The sequence below is a fragment of the Maniola jurtina genome, chromosome 22, assembly GCF_905333055.1.
Source record: "Maniola jurtina chromosome 22, ilManJurt1.1, whole genome shotgun sequence".
Lineage (NCBI taxonomy): Eukaryota > Metazoa > Arthropoda > Insecta > Lepidoptera > Nymphalidae > Maniola > Maniola jurtina.
The window spans coordinates 7,415,884-7,443,502 of NC_060050.1; the positions used below are offsets into that span (position 1 = coordinate 7,415,884).

Here is a 27,619-nt window from a genome sequence, read left to right on the forward strand (position 1 = left end):
ATATTTTTGGACAACTTCCATGCAAACTGTGCAGCATTTGTGTCGTGTAATTTTGTGGCTGGTTTTTTTTTTTGTTTTTTTTTTTTGTTCAATTTAATAAGCAGCGAGTAATCGCAGCATAACCTGTTGAAGTATGTAGGATTTGTGTGATGTTTTATGTTTAAATAATCTACTTGTGTTTTTTAGGATTTTGAATCCCCAGAGAAAAATAGGAACCTTTATAGGAATTGGTTTGTCGTGTCTTTCAAGACCGGTCAAGGGTATCAAAACCATAGGGTACCACTTGCCGTTGACCAAGAGTCATGAAATGTGGCAGGTAGCACTGTCTTATTGCACAAGTAACGGAAAAAAACCGAAAATTTAAAAAGTGTTATTTCTTGTCAATTGTACGGAACCCTTTGTGTGCGGTCCGACTCGCACTTGCCCGGGTTTTTTCTTATGTGCTTACTAAAAGTTTATGCGGGGTGCATAGTGCATGCCACTACACCATCTGCATCATATCGATTTTCCATACGTTCTTCGGATTATTGCAATAGTATGTACTTCATGCATGTTCAGTTTAACGAACTCCGATTCCTGCATAATATCGTTAAGTGTTGTTAAAATTGCTCTTGTTGTGATTCTTGACTGCAAATATGTATGTGGCGAAATTACTATCTTTAGTGACGGATGAAGACAATTTGTCCATTGAAAAATACGTGACTCAGCAGCACGCAAAGGGTGACACGCGATGCTTTAATAAATAAAAAAAGGATAAAGCATACACTTTGATGAAAAATGGTATAGAAAGGGATCGTCTTCACCATTTGTTATCTGGATGTGTTTGTCAGGATTGTCATTTTAAGGCGTTGTTACACGCTTCTCCTGATCTACGGTTTACACTATAGAATTCATTGTCTAGTATGAGAATCTGTGCACAAGAATTTTAGTTAGTGTGAAATAGATATGGGTCGACTTGTCGGGGAAGCCGACTATTCGGCACCTTTTATAGTCGGCGACTAGTCGGCAATTTGCAAACCGATTAGTCGGCTAGTCGGCAAATACCATAGTCGGCCCATCTCAAGTGTGAAATGAAAAGTAAGGGCTTCGATTTGAAGTCAAAAAGTCAGTTCCACCGATTTTAATTTCACAAGTTTGGAAGTAAGAGCGTTGGCTCTACATAGATGTATGGACGAACATGAATTGAGCCTTAAAACAAGGGTATTACGGTCCATTTTATTTTAACGCTAAAGTTCGAATTCTATCAACGTTTTTGATGAGATATACATATCTGCGAGTAAAATCCTTGTAAAATCAGCCCATCGTCGTCTAACTGCAGAGCTGAACTGCGGGTCTCCTCTCAGAGTGAGAAGGGTTTCAGCCATAGTCTACCACGCTGGCCAAGTGCGGATTGGCAGACTTCACACACTTTTGAGAACATTATGGAGAACTCTTAGGCATGCAGGTTTCCTCACGATGTTTTTAATTATACAATACATTTAATTACTTAAAACCTGTGCTTAAAACGCACATAACTCCGAAAAGTAAAGAGGTGCCCGAGATCGAACCCCGGACCTCCGATTGGGAGGCGGACGTCCTAACCACTAGGCTCTCACAGCTTGCAGAATTCCACGTTCTGGGTCTCGTATTCACTGTAAATCCTTGCCATGGTAAATATTTGAATTGAATAGCTTTCGACATCTCCGAGTAGTATCCACTTACTACAGTTATACAGTGGTATAATTGAACCGCGTCAAGAAATCAAATTGTACACACCAAGTTAGTATTCAACAGGAATGAGGCCGGCGTTCTACTTTCCGGTTAAAAACGGGTTTTCGTTGCTGGGAATAACTCTTACCGCTATTCGTTACTGACGGTCTTGCAGTAATTATTATTTATAGAAATATAATTTTAATAATACACTCCTCGAGTGTACACTGGAATGTGCCGTAATTTTTTTTTAAATACATAAATATGTAAAGACCGAAAACGCTCATTGATCGAGTCAGACTCGCGAACCGAGTGTTCCGTGGTACAGTCGTATTTTTTCGACATTTTGTACGATAAATAATAATAAATTTAAATTGTACAGGTAAAGACCTTTTATATAACACCCCACTTGGTATAGTAATCTTATTTTGAAAGTTGAAAATACTAAAAGATTATTTGTTCATGAACACATTTTAATTTTTTGTGTTGTAATTCACGGTTTCCGGATTGTTCCTTTACTTGTGCTATAAGACTTAAGAGGATCATTGTCAACGATCCCCCGTCGATTTCCTACGTATGATATTATTGTTCTCATCTCTATCTGCCCTGGTTCGTGTATTCTCGGTTCCTAGATCGGTGCATTTGTGATAACCAATTCTAATTGCTGTGATTGGCTGAATTTACCATGTTCTTGCTGCGACAGTGAGTTTGAGCCACTAGCGGAACAATGTTAGCCGGTCAGAAATGATTGCAATTAGTCAACCTGTATGACGTCCGTGTTCTGTTTTTGATTACAAAAAAGAAAAAATTGTTGTTGCAATCATCAATTTTAGCAAATAGTGAAAGAGAGTCGACCAATCAGAGGTCACAACTACCGTCACACTTTCTGTGAAACTATGGCAGTAGGCTTACCGAGTAATGAAAACAATTTTTCATTCTGTAATGTCATGTGGCAAGTAGGGTTGCCACCTGCCTCTTTTTGATTTACAGGCTACCACCATCAAAAATACGGGGTTTAGATTTGAAGAAATTTAAAAATTTGAAGTATTTGAAGAAATAGGCGGTGGTTCTCTCTGAAATGCATGGAAAGCCTATTTAGATATTTCAGTTTATTTGTAAGTTTTGTATTTTTTCTCTGTATGTTGCCGTGTCTTGATTGGTGAACTGTGTTTGCAATGTGATTTTAAATAAAAGATTTATTTATTTAAATAGCTTTTAAAAACTCTAGTTTTGTAAAGCAAAATGTTATACATTTCATGCATACAATCTTTGCATTTTAACTTAAATTTACATTTAACTTGTAATTCCACCTTCACAGTATCAATACTATGGCCGTAGCCAGGAATCGATTTCGGGAGAGGTTTTATCAGGGCCGGAACTGAATCCTGTCATGAGGAAAAAAACATTCGCTCAACTTTATGGGCTAATTACCTGGTTAGTGGAATTTCGCCTTTCAATTTGACAGTGAGATAAAATACAACAATAAAAAAGCGCGAGCGCAGTGTTTTTGGTTCAATTACAGAAAGAATTAAAGTGAAAGGGAAACGAGTTTAGCCATAGCAAGATTTTATTTTTAAAGCTCCCTATCCATACTAATATTACAAATACGACAGTATATCTATTTGCCTATCTATTTGTTACCCTTTCACGGCCCATCTTCTTTACCAAAATTTTGGTACTTACTATTCAGAGGTAACTTGCATCCCAGACATAAACTTTTTAGCCCGGAAAATCCCCCACGGAATTTTTAAAACTCTAAATTCATGCAAACGAAATTGCGGGGCTTACACCAAGTAATACAAATTCAAAGCGCGAGTGAAGTGAGCGCGAAATGTTTGATATATTTCCAAAAAAAAATTGGTAAGCAAATGCAAGAAATAGTGTAAGTATTATTTTAGGCTTAGGTTTTTGACGGCTTCCCAGGCGCAGTCGCCATTTCTAAATTTCTGGTCTGGTGGGAGGCTTCGGTCATGGCTAGTTGTATGGTTAGTATGGCCCTAACGGCCAAGAAATTAGACTGTATCATCACTTACCACTAGAAAAGATTAAAGTCACGGGCTAACTTGTATAAAAAAAGGCTAACATCCTCAAACCAAGCCCCGCCGCCTTGGCTACGACCATGATCAATATCGAGTGGGTTTCGGCTACGCATTGCCACAAAAGGAAAATATTCTTTCTACTGGTCATAACGTCAGTGGACGTAACGTAAGTTGGTTTCGCCAGCCAAGTGCGAGTCAGACTCACGCACCGAGGGTTCCGATTCGGGTATTTTTTTCGACATTTTACACGAGAAATCAAAAACTGTTATGCATTAAAAAAAATATGCATAAAAATAAATAAAAATCTGTTTTAGAATGAACAGGTAAAGCCCTTTCATATGATAACCCACTTGATATATGTAGTTATCTTACTTTGAAAATTGAAAATACTAATATTTGTTCATGAACACATGACAGACGGATAGAAGGACAGATGGACAGACGGACAGACGGAAAGACAGACAGACTGATAGACAACGAAGTGATCCTATAAGAGTTTTTTTTGCTTTTGAGTTACGGAACCCTAAAAATATTTAGTTTTATTTGCCCCGTATTTTATTTTCATAATTACCGGTTTCTCTATCCTGACATACGGGGTAACCAGTAAAATACGGGGCCTCTGGCAACCCTATTCGGAAAACACTGTCACATTCAAGTTAATGTCAAATATTTTGTTTTCAATTACAGAAAGCTGCATCAATCATTATTACAATATTTTCTTTGTTGTGATTGGCTGAATTTTTGAGTTTCAGCCAATAAACAGACTGTTTGCCAATTAAACGTCATAACAATATAAATGCCAGAAAGTTTAACCAAATAAAACAAACTTAATGAGAACCTAGTGAGAATGCAAACGGCACACAATTTATAATACATATTATGTTAGTCGTATATAATAGATATTATAGTAGTCGTTCACTTTGGTAATAGTCAGATTGTCATCAGTAAAATTGATATTGGTCGATGTATCGTAAATTATTGTTTCGGTGACAAATATTTTTATTATCTATTTATCTTTGAACAGAATGGAATAGAATGAAATGGAATGGAATACAATGATAAATTTTTATTCCTGTAAACTTTTAGGTAAACTTCAAAGTGTTTTTGGATGGTCAGAAAAATTTACCACTGGTTCGGAATGCCGTTCCTACGTTTTCTAGGGTTTCGTACCTCAAAATGAAAAACGGAACTCTTATAGGATCACTTTGTTGTCTATCTCTCTGTCTGTCGTGTGTGTCAAGAAAACCTCTAGGGTACTTCCCGTTGACTCAAAACCATGAAATTTGGCAGGTAACCTAACTGCGTAATTTTGGGTAGTTTTTTTAATCGATAAAGAAAGTTTGCGACATTGTTCAATAAAAAATTTGGATTCCAACTCCTCAATCCTGATGTTGCAGGGGACCTGACTACTAAAGCTAATGGGATTTAAAAAGTGTCGATTATTAATTGATATTGAAGGTATCTATACCAAGTAAACACTTTGTCGTTGACCTCAACCCTGATGCTGTAAGAAATTGCATTCCTAAATCCTGGTGATCCCTCGGGATTTGAAAAGGATCATCCGTTTAAATATTCTTACGTGATACAGAAACAAGTTGCATCCCGGGGACGGGCTATTACGGAGAGGCAACTTTTGTTCTGGGAAATGAAAGGATCGGGATTTTTAAAAACCTAAATCCACGCGAGCGAAGCTGCGGGCATTAGCTAGTTGCAAATATGTTTAGAAGCTACTATAAGATAATAGATAAGGTACTTATTTCCTTATATTTTTAATGTATGGCAGCGCGCGGTTTTAAATTATAAATTGCACGTCCTGTCCTTTTCTGTAATACATTTTTTTCTCAATATCTACCGCTTTATCTCATAGCAAGAGTCTGTAAGACATAATACAGTGAAAATAGTCAAAATATACAATTTTTGCAGTTTCCACGTCAGTACCTGTCGAATTTTTCTAACAGTGTAAGCAGCAGAGCTGAGTTTACCATCAAGTGTTGATATGTGGGTGTTCCATAGAAGCTTTGCATCTAACATGATACCGAGAAACACGGGGTTCTCCTTTATTTTCAACATATGATTATTTATCAATGAATTTATGTCATTTAAGGTCCTGGTATTGGGCAGTGTGAATTCAACACACTTAGATTTCTTTGCATTTGGAAGTAAATTGTTAGCAATAAATCAGAGAGTGACCTGTGATATGGCATTACATATAGTATACATTGTCAAAAATTATAATATTAAAGCTGTGCGTATTGCGTGAGGAATAGGTTGCAAGAGAGTTGCAACTTGCAGGGTTTGATGCATACGCTATTGCCAGCAAACATGAGACATATTTTTATCTACAGGCAACGTCTGAGTAGGTAACGCATACGTCTAACGCAAGTTGAAATGTATTTAGTTAGACCTATCGACAAGTTTGGAGTCGGGTGCAGTCTAAATGTGGCCCGTGTGTTTAGACTGTCCGTTTCTGTCAGTTTCACGTGTCGTCCCCCGCACTTCACCACCCCGCTTGCACAAATCGAGACAGCACGAAATTTTCAAGATTTCTGGGTGTAATTTCTGGTTTTCGTAGTTCCCACATAATTATAACAATATAAAATATATAACGATAATTTTTTTACTACATAATATTCATTAAATTTTCTAGGTCTGTGGTTTTTCCAAATTTCATTAAATTGCTTCGTTGTCTAGAAAAACGAGCACAAAGTTGGGCCTTTTTTTAAAGAAAAATACAAATCTTTGAGCCCCTGTAATTTTAAAACTACATATTTTTAGAAAAATCTAAAACACCACAGACACAGATATTAGTTTCTAGACTATGTCTGCAAAATTTCATGGACTTTGGTTGCTTAATATTCAAATGAAATGGGAACTACGATTGTATGGAGTAAGTGACGGAGAGAGCTCTGTTAACTACCTGCCAAATTTCATAACTCTACGGGAACAGGAAACGGGAAGTTCCCTATGGTACCTACTTCCCGTTGACCTTAGAATCTTTTTCTTGACAGACAACGAAGTAATCCTATAAGGGTTTCTTTTTCTTTTTGGAATACGGAACCCTAAAAACAGCTCACAAAGCGTTATGGTCACTGTAAAACATCCACATTGGTATGAGATCCGGTATTAGAGATTATCTACCGTCATCTGTTATCAAAATCAGTGTTTTCATAAGTGAAAACCGAATGAAAATCCCTAACGTAATAACTAAGATTAGCGAGTATAGCCAGATAAACCCAGCGACTTTGTTTTATAATAGACTAGAGGATGCCCGCGGCTTCACCCGCGTGGATTTCGGTTTCATTAAATCCCGTAGAAACTCTTTGATTTTCCGGGATAAAAAGTAGCCTATGTCCTTCCCCGGGATGTATCCTAAGTCTGTACCAAATTTCATTAAAATCGGTTCAATGGTTGGGCCGTGAAAACGTAGCAGACAGACAGACACACTTTCGCATTTATAATATTAAGTATAACTATGTTGTATTTATTTTATAGAAATATAATTTTAACAATAGGTATGTACGCTCATCGAGTGCACATTGGAATGCGCTCAAAGACCATTGTAGTCAATTCTGTTTTAATTAATAACTATTTCAATAGTTTGATTTAATTATTAAACTTTGAATTAATGCTTTTATTTTAATATTTTTAACATTTGAGTGGTATTAAAAATTGAGTAAGTACCTAATCGGAGATTGAATAATATTACACTATGATTATGATAGTAAGTTCTTAAGCTAATTACAATCAACCAATACAACCATAGAGTCACATTAATTAATACTTACTTAGATTTCAGGATTACAGTTCAGTTAGTTTTAGAGAAAGAATAGTTGCACTATTACCACCTATTACGCCTGAGCTGACCACAATTTAGCCATTGTATTGCTATTAGCCATGCAAGAATCACTTCAATCTCTAGCTCTGCTGCGAGTGATTGAAGGACAAACCAACAAATGTGCCTACGTAGTCGCAAAAAGTATAAAAATTAACTAGACAGGCATAAATAAATGTAGTATTAAGGCATGCGTAACACGCAAACAACGTGTTTGGGAATCGATATCTCCATTTGTTTGTTATCTAATGGTGTCAGAAAGCCATCACCACAAACACGTAGTAATTTTAGCTACCGTTATATTAGTGATTCATTTTTAGGGTTGTCACAAGCGAGTAAACTAAGTTTATCCGATTCCAATGCCGCTCAAAAGTTTTTAATTAACCAAGCACAAGTTAGCGTTTGACTGCGCTGCGATCTCTCGCCTGTCGTGTCAGATGGCAATACAGACTAGTGTAAAAAGGACGCGGGGTAACCTGGAAGGGGTAAAGAAGTTATTACACATACCCCCCCCTTAATCGGTTTCTATGCGGCACTGTTCTTTAAAATTCCTAAGATTGTAGGTACTTTCTTATATCATTACTGAATAATAAACGAATATAACTAACAACCCGAGCGTCCACGTCATTTGCATGCTTAACAGCCCGATCCGTCCAGTACTTATACTGTCCAACCATCCATCATCATGTTATGTGTTATCCGTCCAGTACAGTGCGCTGAATCGCTGATAGAGTTAGCCAGTCAGTCCGTCAGTCACCTTTTTAACCCCCGACCCAAAAAGAGGGGTGTTATAAGTTTGACGTGTGTATCTGTGTATCTGTGTGTCTGTGTATCTGTGTATCTGTGTATCTGTCTGTGGCATCGTAGCGCCTAAACGAATTAACCGATTTTAATTTAGTTTTTTTTGTTTGAAAGGTGGCTTGATCGAGAGTGTTCTTAGCTATAATCTAAAAAAATTGGTTCAGCCGTTTAAGAGTTATCAGCTCTTTTCTAGTTTTCTTGTAGAAAAGAAGGTTAGATAACCGTTAGGTTCATAATATTATGTCAATAGACAAATGTCTAGCTGTCAAGATGGACGTTGCCTAAATACATAATTATTTATTTGAAAATGATGTTTTGGAAAATTCAAATCGTCGTTGGATCGTCGGGGGTGTTATAAATTTTTAATTTACACTTGTTCTATATTTCGAAGAAAACGATGAAATAAAAACGCGTGGCAACCCTATCATTATCATTGAGGGAGTTTTATCGACTCTGTGGGAATCAACTTTGTGAATGCTTAGCAATTCTTGTGTGAAATGATCTTCTCTCATAATTGTTATAATAAGTATTGCATTAGGAATTCATGAATGTTTAATTGAAACAATCCAATTATTGCACAGCGTTTATTTCAATTATAGTAAAGAAAGTCGCGATAGCCTAGTGGTTAACACGTCGGCTTATCCGGGGGTTCAGCTCAGAGTTTGGTCCCGAGCAGGACTTCAAATTTTTTGGAGTTAAGTGTGCACTTAGTTTTGGTGAAGGAAAACGTTGCCAGGATATCTGCATGTAGAGTTCTCTTTAATGTTGTCAAAGTGAATTCTGCCAATCCGCATTTTACCAGTGTAATCAATGTAATGGACTATTTATGGGTTCTATTAAAGTCTTCTAATTCTGAGAGGTGATAGTGAGCGGACGATGGGTTAGTGATGATGATCTACTAGCTAACGCGCCTTGGCTTTGCACAGATGGGATTTCTGAATATCGTTTCTTAGTGGAAGTCTTACTTGTAGAGAGTCAAAGACATATAAGTATAAATAAAAGGTAAGATTTGTATTTATTTGGGATGAATCTGTAGTTACGTAGCTACTTGCAGCTGGATATTTACATGCTAGCCACTTGCATAATGGCTTGAAATCAATGTAGGAAGATGAACATTCCAATCAATGATCAGTTTATTTGTGAAAATGAGGAAATCACTTGTGATTGCGAGTGCGGTGCGTAATTAACCCTCCCTCATCGTAGTTAATGGAGATAATTATATCAAGCTGGGAAACGAACCATGTCAATGAGGTGGAATCTGATTTTATGTTTAAAAACAATATGATCTATAAGGAAATGCTGACTGACTGACTGACTGACTGACTGATCTATCAATTAAGCTCAAACTACTAGACGGATCGGGCTGGAATTTGGCATGCAGAATAGCTATTATGGCGTAGATATTCGCTAAAAAAGGGGTTTTCTCACTCAATAATTAATATTTTTAAAATTTCCATCCTAACGGGGTTAAACAGGAGATGAAAGTTTATATGGGAGTCTCATTGTTCAAATAAGATCCATGAAAAGCGAAAATCCCAATGGGATTTTCGCTTTTGGTTAAAAATGAGAAATAAGTGTTTCAGGAATTTTGGAAATTCCACTCGAGCCTAGTTGGAACAGCCATGAGATAGAAATGCGTAGCGATATGTCAATGTCATATTATATGGAACTAAGTACAGTTTCTCTTACTTATATCTTTACCTACTTGTTCTGTTTTTCCTCTATATTTACTTACTCTACCGAACCGGTTTTTATTCATACAAACAGGTCTTAATTCATAATGTTGGAAAACGTTTCACATAATATGTTTGAAACTTTCACATGGCGGAATAATATGTCAGACACTCGTATGCTGAGTGGCAGATAGTGTGACCAAATTAAACAAGAATCAGGACTGGACTCTATTATCGCCTAAAAATGTAACTAAGAATAGTCTACCTATTTGACTAATAAGCAAGCTACTCAGGTTTATAGGAAACTAGATTTTGCGATTTCATCCGTATGGATTTAGGGCTCTTAAGGTCCCGAAGGATTTTATTAAAATTTCTTATTAAGTGAGCTTCACAGTTAAAATATAAAGCTTCTACACCCTGGTTTGAGCTGCGCGTCGATTTGTCATATTAGTGAATTACTCCTTTTATTTTATATAGATTTGCTAGAAAAAGTAAAATGTCTTAGTACAACAGTCAGATATAAGATTCAGATAGTTGGATTTCTGTTAATAGAATTTCAAACAGAATTCCAACTCTGTTCCATTAAAACAATACGCTGTCTAAAATGTGTAAAAGTTTCTGCGGTAAATTATCGTGTATTTACGTATATATAAAACATTTTAAAGAAATTATGTCGGATTACTGAAATTGTTGGATGTAAATTTTAACGAGATGTATTAAGAGGAAAGATAATGCGAATGACATAGACGATTTCACCTTCAAACTAGCAATTTTGACATGTCATGACCCTCTATTGACAATTAATCAAGCAGACATTTCAATCTGCGAAATTTACGCGGACTTTTAGTATTTTGACGTAGGAGGGTAAAAGATCCAGTACATGAACGAATAAGGACTACCCTGACATTGACCTAAAATTAAGGTATATGAGAATCGTTCTATATATAATTTTTATATTTTGTGTGTCTGTACACAGTAGGTATACACTCTTAAATTATTTAAATATCAAAAAATCAAATAAAATGCGTGGTATTAATTATTATAACTTATTTTATTTAACAAAAGGATAAATTGCCAGTAAATGAACTGGGAATTTCAGTGAATGAACGAACTCTATCTAGTGCATAAACTCTCGATTCCTATTAATAAATAAATTCTTAAATATATTTTCGGCTTGGAATTCAAAAAAAATTGTCAGATTTTCACAGTTTTTGACTTATTGTATATTTTTTTCTACATTTTGCGCGATAAATCAAAAACTATTTTACATAATAATAATAAATAAAACCTGTTTTAGAATGTATAATAGAGCCCTTTCTGTATAATAGAGAAAAACTTAATGCCCATGTTGCACCCAAGTCGCTGGAAGTGCAACATCAGCTGCTGAATGTTTTGAGAGTAGTGAGAACAATATACCGTAACACATGTTATCAGATTTGTTCCTTTGAGCCGAGAAGCCACATGTTCTGATGCTTTTTAGACAATCTAAGATCTCTCATTAAGTGGTCCAAATCATTTTGATTGAATAGTCTAAGTTGAGATGTAAAAGTCACTACATCGTCACTACCTTCTGAAAGTTCTTGAAGTAGATTGGAGGTACTGGGTTGGGGCTGAGGTACAGATTTATCACCAGAAGTCAGAATCGTTCTAATTGTAGACTGCAAGTTACAATAGAGTCGCTTGGAACAATTTTTTTGCTGTTTCTTCTGGTTATATTCACAATGCAGAAATAATAATCATCATGGTGTTTAGATGGTTCGCGCCAAATTATAATACTTTTTTTAGTAAAAGTAGGGTCTATTCTTATTTGCTCATAAACGCAATGAGGAAATACAGCTTCCACATATAAAAATTTGGAGTCCAGGCCTTGCTGTTAGCTGCTAATGGGTTCTCAAAGTAGCCCGAGTATGCTTGTTTTACAAAGTTAGACACACTTGCGCGACATTCTTTAATACGTACTCGCCACCAAATGGTACAAAAATGATTGGAATAACTTGCAGATGTTCTTCTTGATGTTAACACCTCGATAAATTTTGGAAATTACTTGTGTGATCTTAATAAAGTGTGAACATACAAAGTGTGAGTATAGTGCAAAATATGGGGGTACCTGTATCTCAAAAACTAGAGCTGCTGTGTAAAAAATTAAAGTAGATCTGAAATCAGCGACGTCAAATTAGTAAGAAACAGTTTCAAAACCTAATAAAACAAAAAAGTTGAATTTTGTATGCCAGTGAAATGATTTGGAATCGGAAGCCACTTTATATATCGCGAAATTTGGAAATGTGGTCAAATTTTCGAAATCCATATTTATCAATGAAAAGCGACATAATTTTGTAAGTAGTACTTACTTACTTCAGTTTACTATTTTTGAACAGTTTCGCAGAGGTACCTACAACAATCGGCCTCATTCAATCAGCCGCCATATTTATAGTTACAGGCAAATAAATACAATTAAGTATTGGAACTACAATACCTATGCTCCTAAATGTATCTTAAAAAACAAGTCTCATTCAGCGTTACAAGTGCAGAAGAGGAAGTAGACAGACGGATTAACATCAGTTCGAACAAGTACTGGGCACAAAAGGAAAGAATGAAAGGAGCTTACCCAGTACATCTTAAAAGATCCGTTACAGATACATGCATCCTGCCATGCCTCACCTATGCCAGCCAAACATGGGTCCAGACAAAGAATATAAAAAGAATAATAGTGACTTGCTAAAGGGCGATGGCAAGGAGCATAACTTAAGGAAAAAATATTCAAAGTGAGAATTGAAGACATAAGAAAAAAGACAAAGCCTACAGACACCTTGAGACATGCCCTAAAACTGAAATGCAAATGGTCATATTGTATCGATTTTTACAGATGAAAGAAGGACAGGAAAAATCTCCCCTTGGCCAGGTCCAGCAGGCAAAAGAAAAATAGGTAGACCGAAGACGCGTTGGTCTAATGCTATTGTGCAAATCGCGAGAGAAAATTAGCTTGATAGTACCAAAGACAGAGAGAAATGGGGATACCCAAGAGGGATCCTTATCCAAGAAAGAAGAATACCAGAATAAATATTTTAAAAAAAATCTAAAGAAAAATTAAACCGACTTCAAAAACCACAAACACTAAAAAGTAAAAATAATTTTAGTGATTGTGGTTTTTGAAGTCGGTTTTATTTTTCTTTTGAAATTTTTTTATTTCACAATTTTTAGTGGCCCCACTGTACATGCCATACCCAGTTAAAACCCTACTGTTTACTAAGATATTATCGAGCATCGATATTAAGATCGCGAGCAATTTGCTCTTATCCATTGAGGAGTTCCGTTCTCCATCTCGGAAGATATTCATCAGATCTTCATCAAATTTATATGGGACCACCTGCGAAGTATACCCTATCAAACAAAAAAAAATCCAAATTGGTCCAGGCGTCTTTGAGTAATCGGGGAACATACGTTAAAAAAAAAAGATACCGAGGAATTCAGAACCTCTTCCTTTTTTTGAAGTCGGTTAAAAATATTTTTTAAATTTTGGTAACAGTTTCCTTTTTGTGATCCCAGGGAGCTTTAAATATCGATTTTGAACCAAATCGGTCAATCAACAAAGAATTTCAAAATGGCGTCGACTTTTTTAAATTTTGGTAACAGTTTCTTATTTTGTGATGCCAGGGAGCTCTAAATATCGATTTTGAACGAAATCGGTCAATTAACAAAGAATTTCAAAATGGCGTCGACTTTTTTAAATTTTGGTAACAGTTTCCTTTTTTGTGATCCCAGGGAGCTCTAAATATCGATTTTTAACGAAATCGGTCAATTAACAAAGAATTTCAAAATGGCGTCGACTTTTTTAAATTTTGGTAACAGTTTCCTTTTTTGTGATGCCAGGGAGCTCTAAATATCGATTTTGAACGAAATCGGTCAATTAACAAAGAATTTCAAAATGGCGTCGACTTTTTTAAATTTTGGTAACAGTTTCCTTTTTTGTGATGCCAGGGAGCTCTAAATATCGATTTTGAACGAAATCGGTCAATTAACAAAGAATTTCAAAATGGCGTCGACTTTTTTAAATTTTGGTAACAGTTTCTTATTTTGTGATCCCAGGGAGCTCTAAATATCGATTTTGAACGAAATCGGTCAATTAACAAAGAATTTCAAAATGTCGTCGACTTTTTTAAATTTTGGTAACAGTTTCTTATTTTGTGATCCCAGGGAGCTCTAAATATCGATTTTCAACGAAATCGGTCAATTAACAAAGAATTACAAAATGGCGTCGACTTTTTTAAATTTTGGTAACAGTTTCTTATTTTGTGATCCCAGGGAGCTCTAAATATCGATTTTGAACGAAATCGGTCAATTAACAAAGAATTACAAAATGGTGCCAACTGTTTTAAGTTTTGGTAACAATTTCCTGTTTTGTGATCCTAGGGATCCTCAGATATTGATTTTGAACAAAATCTATGACAGTTCAAGAAAATAGATTGTAAACACTATTTAAATTATTATCATTAACATTAAATTAAATGAAAACACGACGCGCGACGTGTACTGCAGCCCCTGAGCTTGAGCACAGGCCGAACCGGTATAAACCGATTTCTCTCCGTACGCGACGTAGCGCCTGTGCTCACGCACACACGCGCCTCAAGCTTGTAGTAGTGTAGTACCTATCGTAGCGCGCTTATATGAAGCTTTGACTCTGTTCGCTACTCATGTGGTTATACAACGCAATACCAAACTCACAAACACTCGTACAAACATACAGACAAGTATATACTCACACACACTCACACACACACACATGGACGCACGCACACGCACTTTTGAACGGTTTGAACGGAACACGGTTTTGAAATTGAAATTGAAAAAAGTGTAAGAATTTGTAAGAAAATATTTAAAAAAGGTATATCAGCCGGTTTTTTATTCCAGCTCTTAATACATGTAAAAACGTCCAATCTGTTCATTTACTTGAGCCTTTACCCTAGTACCTAATTATATCGACCGCCCCATATCAAAACAAAGTAAATGTCATTTTTCCGAAAATCGTTTTATGTCATAAGCCTAACTTTCATAGTATGTCCCGTTGTATTGTAAGGACACCCACATTAAAGTAAAATTAAAAGCTAGTAAGTCGCTTTGACCATTTTAAAACATAGTAAGTCTATGAACTCGCTAGGTTTTTTATAGATTAATGCGCCTTACTAAGTTTTTCAAAGGAATTAGATTAAATAAAATAAATATCACCCATTATCTAAATACCATGTCAAAACAGTAAATACTTAATAATGCATTAAAACTTAAAAGTAAGATAGGAAAAGTCAAAAGGAGTTCTGACCTCTACATGTCAACTGTTACGAGTAAATATGGTTTGCAAGGGAAATACTTTGCATACTTACATAATGTTTTAAGGGGTTCCATATCTCAAAAGGAAACACGGGACCCTTATAGGATCACTTTGTTGTCTGTCTTTCTGTCCGTCTGTCGTGTCTGTCAAGGAAACCGATAGGGTATTTCCCGTTAACCTAGAATTATGGGCAGGTAGAGAGGTCTCAACTCTCATAGCCCAAGTAAAGGAATAAATCCGAGAACAAATTTCGTGATTCTAGATCAACGGGAAGTACTGTATAGGTTTTCTTGACGGACGGACGGACAAATGGACAGACAACAAAGTGATCCTTTAAGAGCTCCGTTTTTCATTTTGAGGTACAGAACCCTAAAAAAGAAAATGATGCACATGTAATGAATAAATGTGTAGGCCAGTCTTCACACTAAAATATTTAAACCCCTTTAATTTAAAAACTGTCATAGCCTAGTGGTTAGAACGTCCGCCTCCTAATCGAAGGTCGGGGGTTCGATCCTGGAATCACGTTCTACTAACTTTTCAGTTATGTGCGTTTTAAGCAATTTAATATCACTTGCTTTAACGGCGAAGGAAAACATCGTGAGGAAACCTGCATACCTGCAAGTTTTCCGTGTTCTCAAAGGTGTGTTCCTAAACTTCTCTTGAATTTAAACCACTTACTAGGTTTTGATCTGAGAAAGAAATTTGACATTAATTGACAAAATTGAGAGACCTAAGCTTGTATAAGAACACAGAAGTATCATAATTCGTGTTCACTTTGCCTAACGTCTCTCGGAGAGCAGAGAGAGATTTAAACTGTTTCTTATAATCATTGGCCATATTTCAAATGCGAAAGTGTGTTTGTTGGTTTAATATTCAATCACGCTACAACGGAGCAACCAGTCGACGTGGTTTTTTGCATGGATACATTTAAAGACCTTGAGAGTGACATCTCTCTCCGCATCGTATTCTTTATTGCTGAGGGTTGTGACCTCTTTCCATTATTCCTACATCTAATGGTAGGTTTTCTTGGGATGCGGTGAGTTCAAAGAGCCTACGGAACTCGACTAGAAAAACGAGATTTTGACTCTTAGGTTTAACGGTTATGAATTAGTTATTATTATCAGTGATAAAATTGATTAGGGCTGCCAGGTAAAATGACATTTATCTCGGAAAATCAAAGAGTTTCCACGAGATTTTTTCCAAGTTTGCGCTACTAAGTACATATATTATGAAGAGGAAAGGTTTGTTTGTTTGTTATCGATAAACTCTGAAACTACTGAACTACTTGCACTAAAGACATAATCATCAACATCAACCGACAGACGTCCACAGTGAACATAGGTCTTTAATAGGGTCTTCCACATGCTACGGGTTTGCGCCGCCTGAATCTTTGCGCTTGCGCTTGACGACAATCATGCTTTAAAGAAAGCAATGATGAGGTCCAAGTTGGAGCACGCTTACCTAGAAGATGCCTATTCACTCTTGGCTTGCAGGTATCTAAGGTATATATGGCAGGAAACACGGCCGCCGAAATGGCGTTCCAACCTTTAGGCTCTCCCCATTGCCCGCAGCATGAATCTGAGCTTTCTTATGATGGTTATATTATTATGTACATATAATATCTCATAAGAAATCTCTAACACACAATCCAGCTAAGTAGGTCCAATTTCAAAAAAAGCTAGCTAGCCGACAAATCTAACTCAGTTAGGCAGCCTTCGGGAACCTTCGAGATGTCTCTCGTCCAAAATTCCTCAATGCTTGAAGACCAGTCTTTGAATAGTGCATGATGTCAGTGATGAAAAATGGATCCGAAATATAGGTCTTTTTTGTACACAGGAAATGCCTGACGCATACCCCTCCGTCATGTGGGGCTTGCACCAAACTTGCACTACTACGAAATCCATTTCGGAACACGGCACCCGGAACGAGGCGCGCTATCTCCTAAAAAACATAGGTATAATACCTATTTAGAACACTTACTATCTGTCATCATAATCTATGACAACCTCCGAGTATTTACCTGGTAAAACCGTGACTTTAGAATAAATTTTAGTATATAAGCAGGCTTCATTTAGAAATGAAAAAATCCCTATTTTATTTTTCAACGATTATAAACACAACTTTCATTCAAAAATAATAAGCTTAAATTCATTTTAAATAATATTTTGCGACGAAATGACGCGCACAGTCCTTCCGCCATGACAGTCCAGTGGACACTGAGTTCCATAGAGCGCCTGCAAGAAAATAAATAGCACAGGAAGTTTTTTGGTTAGTTTTAGATTATTTAAGAAATGAAAAACATTTAGTATAAAACTAACAGTTCGAATTGATTGTTAAACCTAAACATATCATTTTCTGGAGGTTGGCTTCAAAGCATCAAGATGTTAAAGTAAATTTTTACAGAACAAGTTGCGAACAGCAATGTTTTCAACTTGTTTTATTTATTTATTGGGATAATGTATACTAAATTAAAAGAGGCCCTTATAATCTTCACAAACTGAAGTTTTTAATTGCATGTATTTAATAGCTGTTAATGCTTTAGAAAAATAAACAATTTACTTCAAAGTACAGCATTTTTGCGATTTGTCAAATAGCAATTACCTTAAAGCAATTACGCGCAGCTACGTTGACGACATTTAATTATGCGATGCACAAACATGCGGATGAATGTTAAAAACGTATTACCAGTGTATAATATTTGATATAAAACCATATACCTAAATATTTATGTTAGAAAGAAAAGAAATGTTAATTCGAGGTATGTACTTTAACACAGTTTACACATAGTGTGGGCAAAATCGTTTTGCACAGCAGAGCAACACCTTGAACAGGTAAGCCAGTCAGCTTTTGTTAAGACCTCAGGCTCAAGGGCCACAAACCTTATTTATTATAGTCCGTACCAAATGACTTCTCACTTTTCATTTTAACTCTAGGAGTCTTCTATTGTCATGTCAAAAGTGCAGTTCAGTTGACCTAGAATTATGAAATTTGGCAGGTAGGTAGCCTATATAGCTCAAGTAAAGGAATAAATCCGAAAACCGTGAATATTTGGTTACATCACAGAAAAAAAAAATGTGTTTCAATTTTCAAAGTAAGATAACTATATTAAGTGGGGTACATATTATATAAAAGGGATTTATTGTACATTTTAAAACAGGTTTTTTATTTATTTTTAAGCATAATAGTTTTTGTTTTATCGAGCAAAATGTCGGAAAAAATACCCGAGTACGGAACCTTCGGTGCGCGAATCTGACTCGCACTTGGGCGGTTTTTTTTACGTCTTATAACTACATATAGGTTATTCTGTTAAATATTAAAGAGAACTTAAGAGCGGCCCATTGCCTTAAGTTCTCTACACGGACCATAAAACCCACAATCGTAGATTTCCGTCTAATTTCATCCGGATGTTTCCTTTTCATTTTCGACTGTTTTCCTCCCTAACCTCGGTAAATGGTTCCGCAGATAATCCCGTCTTTAATAATATTTACATTAATTAATTACTACGTATTGTTCGTAAAGTCACCTTATCTTGAAATTAATTTGGGCCAAAGATTTTCGTTATTTTGTTTGGAGCACGTGTAATAGGTACACGATTTCAAGCTACAAGCATACCTAATGCTGAAATTGTGAATCAGGGATGCGGTGTCGAATCATTATGAAGTATTATGTACTTAATTGTCTAAAGTCTAAACAAATCCGTACCCTACTAATATTATAAATGCGAAAGTCGGTCTGACTTTACATTTTCATGATCCATCCGTTTAACACGAACATAGTTTACTTTTTATCCCGGAAATCAAAGAGTTCCAATGAGAGTAAACCTAAATCTCTTCGAAGTCGCGGGCATTATTTAGTTACTAAATAAATCCTTTGTAACAAGGCTTGTAATTTGCCTTTGTTTTATATATTACTAGCCGATGCCCGCGACTTCGCCCGCGTGGATGTAGGTTTTTAAAATTCCCGTGGGAACTCTTTGATTTTCCAGGTTAAAAAGTAGCCTAAGTGCTAATCCAGGGTATAATCTATCTCCATTCTAAATTTCAGCCCAATCCGTCCAGTAGTTTTTGCGTGAAGGAGTAACAAACATACACACACACACACACACACACACACACACACACATACAAACTTTCGCCTTTATAATATTAGTGTGATATAAAGAAATAAATTTTTCATCCTTCAGAAAATTATGGAAAATATTTTTTATTTTCCGTCATTTCTAGCAGCTACTGACTCATTTAGACCGTCTATGGTCCCAAAGATAGGGCACAATATTTTCTGGTTAGGCTAAGACGATCGATTGATTAGAATTTTTTCTGCTAGCTGTACAATTCTTTTCATAAAATCTGTGAAAAGTATGTACGTTCAAAATATAATGATTTTTTGTAGCAGTCTTTATTTGCCCTTAAAAGCGACAAAGTCGCGGTTGCTAGCTAGTAAATAATAAATGCTTCCACTCTCTGTTTACCCCCGCTTCATTAACAAGGTGTAATCATGTTATCTCAAAGTGTTACATTGTAATTATTCATAAGTGCTGATGAGACTATCAAGACTCCAGACTTAAATCAACATCGTCGTACGTACTACGTAATGTGTGGTGGTGTTAACACCTTGACCCAGAAACTTTGATTTTGCGTAGGAATTACGTGAGCTGTGAAGGAATCTTTGCGAACAAAGATCTATAGATCTTATAGAATGTGGTAGGGATTTGGTTAAAATAGAAATCTTAAAAGGCAAAAATGTGGAAGGGTAAGAGTCACTTACTTTTATAATAAGTAAGTAAGAAAAGGTCATTGCATACGTAATGTGTGCTGGATAAGACGGAAGAATTTCTTGAACTATCATTGGATAACTAGAATGCCCCGTTTCGTCCGTTTTCGAGTTATCCAATAATACTTAGTTCAAGAAATCTTCCTGTCCTGTCCGGCAGACGTTACGTAAAACTCTACCTTTACTCTTTAAATATGGGGTAATATTGGGAAAAATATCGCTCGATATTACCCCATGCCAAAGAAGCATTTCATTCCTTTTCCCAATAAAATCGTCTGTAATACTTTAGGTATATCGTACCTTTACGCACTTCACGTACTTAATCGTCCGAATTTACGCTGACAGCCATATTTGGCTACCGTAAGTATCACTAAAAAGTCGGACCGTCACATAAGTTACGATTATTGATTATGTTTACGGTTAGTAAACATCTTTACTATGGTGAGTTTAGTATGTGTGGACTCGTTTCCGCTGTACAGTCATTGTAATACTTTAATTTTTTCTACTATTGTTTTTGTCAATAAGAACTGGTCGACTTCTGAAAATAAATTAATCTCTATAATAACTTTACAAAACAGTGTTTACAAACTTTAGTGTGAGGCCCTGACTACCTCAAATTTTTAAGAGGAAAACACTCTCTATCACATACATCATCATCTCAATCCATCGCCGGCCCATTAATGAGTACGGGTCTCAGATGAGAAAGTTTTAGGTCGTAAACCACCATACTGGTCTGGTTGAGAACTCTCAGGCATATAGGTTTCCTCACTATGAGTTACTTTTATTTTACACGACTCTTTGAATAATATGGGTTAATATTAGGTATAGTATCATTCGGTATTACCCCATGTTTTTTAAAAGCATTACACACATTTTCTTGATAAAATCATCTTCAAAACGTACCGTAATAATATGTCGTACCTTTACGCCCTACATATACCTACTTAGCCATTAAAGGCTGAAAACATGGCTTAAACTGACAAACTCGAGCCAACCAAATTATCTGTTATTGTAAGCCTACAATCTACAATTCTACACATCATCAAATTCTAATTTCAATGTCATTAGTCAGCCGCTGTAACAATTTTATCAGTTGATAAAATTGTTTCCACGTATCGGATACATCAGTGGAAACGCGTTTGTACGTAGGACGATAAAACTGAGACGGGCTTATCTTCAGTTTTTATGGTGCATTGCGCCGGAGACCACGTCAGCGTAGGGTGTGCTATGAATTGCGCTAGCCACGCTTTCTATTTTCTTCCATCTAGGCTGCTAGGCCAGTTTCCGCTCTTAGGCGCCATCTCTAAGTACGGGCGAGGAAATCGCAACGAGTTCGATTTACTATCATCGGCGATAATATGAGAGTGTGTCGATTTTCCTGTAAGAGTCTAACCACCTTCCAGAGTTTACCTCTATCCAGGCGGACTAGCTTGTCTATTTGGCGATGGTCGCTAAGGAAAACCCTTATAAAAAGATTATTTTTTAGTTTAATTTGTTTTTAGAATTATTTACCTATTGATGACTTATAGGATTTTGTTAGGAGAAGTAAATTAGAACAAGTGTAAATTAAAAATTTATAACACTCCCGACAAGTGAAGGTTACAGTAACTAAACTACTGGTTTAGTAAAAAACTAAATTAAAGTCGGTTCATTAGTTTAGGAGCTACGATGCCACAGACAGATGTACACAGATACACGTCATGTCAAACTTATAACACCCCTCTTTTTGGGTCAGGGGTTAAAAATGGCACCACCTATACCTAACTAAATTAAACTGTGAGTATTTTGGTCATTAACCTTAACCACTAACTATAGGTGATGTTTAGGGCGAAAATAGATTTCAGAATGAACATTGCTCGGCGAAGTTCTATCTGAATAACTGTACTAACGTTGGTACTACAGTTATCTAGCCGTATCGACGGAAGTCAGTACTTAGCTCCCTGAGGTCATAGCAAAACATGAGCGTCATCAACCTGTCAGCGAATAGTGTAAACAAATAATACACTTTCCTCGCGAATAGTTCTCGAAACTATAGGTAAAGAAAACAAAACAATGCCTGTGAATCATTTTGTTTGTTGAGACAAAGGCTGCATTGTCAATCGCCGATGAAGTCAACGAGGCATGTAGAGGGCGGATTAGCGGTTCTTGTACGTTGAATGACAAAATAGGCTTCCATGTTTTGTCGTTCACACAAATTGAATCGTTATAGATTCTTTTTAGCCCCACGACGAAACAGAGGGGTGTTGTGAGTTTAACAGGGCTCTCTCCGTCACTCGCTTCATACAATCGTAGTTCCAATTTAATTTGAATATTAAGCAACCAAAGTACATGAAATTTTGCAGATATATTCTAGAAACTAATATCTGTGTCTGTGGTGTTTTAGATTTTTCTAAAAATATGTTGTTTTAAAATTACAGGGGCTCAAATATTTGTATGTAAATTTTTAAGACCGCGTAACTTTGAAACCGCTATTCTTATATAGAAGAAAATATTTTGTGTTCCAAAAACAACCTACACTTTGTAAAAATGTGAACCAATTCGCGTGCAATTATTTTTCCGCGTTTGTATTCTGGTGAAAGGCTTCGGCCGTGGCTCGTTACCAATTTACCGGCAAAGTCGCGCCGCTAAGAGATTTAACGTTCCGGTACGATGCCGTGTAGAAACCAAAGGGGTTTAATAAAAACTGCCATACCCCTTCCAGGTTAGCTTTTCGCTTCCATCTTAGACTGCATCATCTCTTACCACCAGGTGAGATTGCAGTCAAAGGCTAACTTGTATCTGAATAAAAAAAAGCATTTTATTACAGCATAGCTAAGGCGCGATTGGTAATAAATGCTAGAGACTAGACGCGTCATCAACTGATATACTAGTACTACAAAGCTTATAGAAGAATATTTTGTGTTCGAAAAAGATCGTAGTATCAAGGAATTTCCCACGCTAAATGCGGCACGTATTGCTGATTGCGGTAGTTTATTTCTTTTCATACCGCTTCGGTGCCGGTTCGCGCGGAAATTCCTTGTATAATCTGCTCATGGTAAAGCTACGGAAAGATTTTATTTCTCTAGGATTAAATATCACAGAATATATAAGTTCTGGTTAAAGTAAGAACTTTTTACATCAAATGGCGATGCAAGTTATTATCACGCAACTCTTTGAGGATATTGGCCTCCTCTATAAAATATCCGATTCATTTCTGTTCCTCTCTCCCCTCTTAAATTTATTGATATTATTAAATCATTACAAATCCAAACTTTTTCGCTTTACCCGGTTACCACCATGCACACAATATCTGTGAAATGGTTGCGTTTGGATTCTTAAAACGCTTCATCAGTTGTCCTAATTTCAGAAAGTGCACCAATTGCATTTGGAGCAATAACATAGATAATAACTCAAAATTTAAAAACCCCCGACACAAAAACCTCTATAAGAAAACTAGAAAAGAGCTGATAACTTTCAAACGGCTGAACCGATTTTCTTCGATTATAGCTGAGAACACTCTCGATCAAGCCACCTTTCAAACAAAAAAAACTAAATTAAAATCGGTTCATACTTCATTCGTTTAGGAGCTACGATGCCACAGACAGATACATAGATAGATACACACGTCAAACTTATAACACCCCTCTTTTTGGGTCGGGGTTAAAAATAATTAGGTAGGTTTTCTAAGTAATATATCTTATGTAATCCTTTCGCTTAGAGACTTATAAAAAATGAGTTGGCTTCAAAGCTGCGCCATTCTTCCTCGTATTTTGTATGGTTACGTATCGATGGGGAATCCTTTTATGAATTGTTGGTATCTCCTGCGCCCCAACATTGTTAACACGTTTTATTGGGTCGCAGCCGCGAAGGCAAATGTTTGCGATGTGTCCCCAGCAGTGTCATGCATGTTCCTCGCTGATAACTTCTGATGGAATATCGATTTTCTGTGTATTATGACCGGGATGAGTTTTATACAGTTTGGCAATCCTTTGAAGAGTTTATGAAGTAAGTAACTACTTAAATATGACTTAGATTTTTTTTAATAATCTCGTACCTTTTATTAGGTGAGTAATAAAATAAGGAGCTATAGCAAAACCGGCACATAAAAGATGTCGCCTGTCGGAAATGTAATAAATACGACGCGACGGACGTCGCGAACAAATTTTTGTTCAAATCGGGTTCAAATAAGTATTTGAAATTGAAATTAAGAATTAAGTGGGCTCTCTCCGTCACTCGTTTCATACAATCGTAGATCCAATTTCATTTGAATACTAAGCAACCAAAGTCCATGAAATTTTGCAGACATATTCTAGAAACTAATATCTATGTCTGTGGTTTTCCAGATTTCTGTTAAAATATTCGGTTTCAAAGTTACGCGGTCTTAAAAATTTTCATACAAATCTTTGAGCCCCTGTAATTTTAAAACTACATATTTTTAGAAAAATGTAAAACACCACGGACACAGATATTAGTTTCTAGAATAGACTAGACTTTGGTTGCTTAATATTCAAATGAAATTGGAACTACGATTGTATGAAACGAGTGACGGAGAGAGCCCTGTTAACCATGACTGTCGACACTATTAGTCTTGCTTCAGAGGGATGCTATTGTATAGGACAAAATTACATTATAAAATCTAGTTAAACTAACCGTTAATCCAAGTTGGGTGCTTATATAATTTTTCTATAAAATCTATAATCGTCAAAATATTCCTAGTTTTTAATATTTAAAACTAAGTTGACAACGATGTATTATACCTAATTTATCTTACCCGTTATAGTATTTTTCTGTAATATCTAGACAAAAGTTAGTAATATAAGACTTGTTGTCATCGAGACAACTTTAGATTAAACAGTTTTCACTATGTTTATGTTATGTAATACGTATTTTGTAAAAAGCTTTGATGGTTTTACAGGCAAAATGCGATGTTTCTGTCAATTAGGAAAATTAAATAAACCTGATGGGTCGGCTTAAAGCGTTTAACGTTTTCACACCCATTTTACTTCAGCGGTGTATATCTGCCTCGCATTCAGGTGTAAGCTTTCATTAGGCCTCTAGAGGTTTGAAAAGATGAGTGGTATTAATCTGGATATGAAAATGATTCTGTTGCTTACTCCCTACGCCACCATTAGGTTATCAGAACTAGCATTTCTCATTTTTAAGGGATCTTTAAACTCACTAAGCAAGTGTATTATGTATGAAATCTTGCCACTCCCTTTAGCCTAACTAAATCTCGATCAATCTTTTTATGAATAAAATTATTATTGAATAATCATGGATCCAATAATTACTACCTACCGATTATTTTTACCTAACAATTTAGTAATACATATAGCTACTTATCATTCTGATGTTATTAAAATGCGAATGTGTCTGTCTGTCTGGTACGTTTTCACGATCCATCCTTTGAACCAATTATAACGTTTGGTACGGATATAGCTTGCATCCCAGGGATGAACATAGGGTAATTTGTCCCGGAAAGTCAGAGTTCACATGGGATTTATAAGGTACCTAAATGTGCTTGAATGAAGTTGCGGGCATCATCATCTACTTCGTAAAGAAATAGCTTGTATCCTGTATACGGATATAGGCTACTTTTGATCTCGGAAAATCGAAGAGTTCCTTTGGGATTTTCAAAAAACCTACGTCCACGCGGGTGAGTTTGCGCGCACCATCGAGCAAATTAATAACTTTACTATTAGGTACTTATTCATAAATTACTTATTAGGTATTAAAAGAGTTTCTAAAGATTATGTCTTATGCTTATTATTATTTCTAAGAAGCATTAAAGTATTTCAAAACTTTTCCATCCCCTTTTAAAAGATTAACCTATTCGGTTGAACGAACTATGTAAGTACTAAATATGTAAGTTTATGAGCGTTACGGATTTTATTTAGTTCTTTAGTGGGTTTATGTTCGCCCAAAAATAATTTGACGCGAGGTTCTTTGAGACTACATAACATTTTGTTGTACTTTCAGTATTTTATTTAAGTTGTATTTTTTCTTTGTATGGGGGCTACTTAGACTAGAAAGAAAATATCAGTACAATAGGCGTCCATATCAACATACAACGAGTAGTTACAACAGTATGTATTTTTAATTTTTTTTAAATTTGCATGGCGGACATTTTGGAATTCGCCATCTTGGTTTTAATTAATAGGTTTTTGTTGTTATAGCGGCAATAGAAATTCACACTCCGTGAAAATTTCAACCCTCTATTACGGTTCATGAGACCGCTGACAGACAGACAGACAGACGCACGGACACCGAAGGTTTAGTAATAGGGTCCTGTTGGCACCCTTCAGTGTGGAACCCTAAAATCATGCTTTGAATGCGCTCCACACAACAATCACCCAGATTGTGACCACATTTCTTAATCTCACTTAAGTTGGAACCGAATCCAAAATGATTAATCACACTGTTGTTGCTAAGAGGTCTTTGAACTTATTTCAGAGAGACCTCGAAAATATTAAAATTTCGGCAGAAATGTCCCTGTAAGTTGTAATTTAACTAAAAACCTTTGCTACATTACTGACTTGACCTCGATGGGAAAAATGTGCGAGCGAAAAATTCTGGGCGCGCCGCCATTAAATTGGGCGGAAAAGCTATATACTTACATGAAAACCGGCCAAGTGCGAGTCAGACTCGCGCACTGAGGGTTCCGTACTCGGTTATTTTTTCCGACATTTTGCACGATAAATCAAAAACTATTACGCATAAAAATAAATATAAATCTGTTTTAGAATATACAGGTAAAAGCTCTTTCATATGATACTTACTTTGAAAATTGTAACACATTTTAATGTTTTTCCTGCGATGTACTCACAAATTCACGGTTTTACTTGCCTTATAAGACCTACCTACCTGCCAAATTTCATGATTCTAGGTTAACGGGAAGTACTTTACTTATAGGTTTTCTTGAAAGATATGATGGACTGACGGACAGACAGACATACAACAAAGTGATCCTATAAGGTATAGATATATATATCCGTTTTTCCTTTTGAGGTATGGAACCCTAAAAACGAAACGAAAATTGGTGCCTAGCTTATATTTATAATAGCATAGTCAACACTGTTGTGTAAACTTTAATGTAAACGAGAAGCTAAAACTTTTAGCACAGGGATTTTGTTGGAATGAGCAAATTTTTCACGAAATCGGTAATAAGGGCGTCAGTAGCACATCTCATCTATTCTATTCATGACATCCAACGTGATTTGTCTTTCAGCGAAAAAGTCATTCTAATTAATCACTTGAGAATTCAAGTGATTTCAAGGTATCATCAGAATTAGACATCATTTTAAGGGTTTCAAGTACATTACAAGACATGCTTACTCAGCCTAGGAGGCTGAGTAAGCAATCGATGACGAACCGATAAGTATCGAGCAGATCGATTGAAAAATATATGTGTCATGTACCTACTTAGACCAAATAGTGGCTTTTATAATTATGCCAAGAATATTTCCGGTTTGGAAAGAAGTTTCTCACAGGAAAAGCTATTATTTATTTTAATAAA

The 27,619-nt window shown here is 36.0% G+C and overlaps 1 protein-coding gene and 1 long non-coding RNA gene across 2 annotated transcripts in view; both read left to right on the forward strand.

The window, feature by feature from the left end:
* LOC123877083 (DE-cadherin) overlaps positions 1–27,619 on the forward strand; it is a 285,461-nt gene that overhangs the window by 26,528 nt on the left and 231,314 nt on the right. The window lies entirely within an intron of this gene.
* LOC123877087 lies at positions 9,352–26,302 on the forward strand. Its single transcript, XR_006798498.1, has 4 exons — positions 9,352–9,363; positions 9,655–9,779; positions 19,416–19,422; positions 26,289–26,302. It is a non-coding gene; the product is annotated as an uncharacterized LOC123877087 (long non-coding RNA).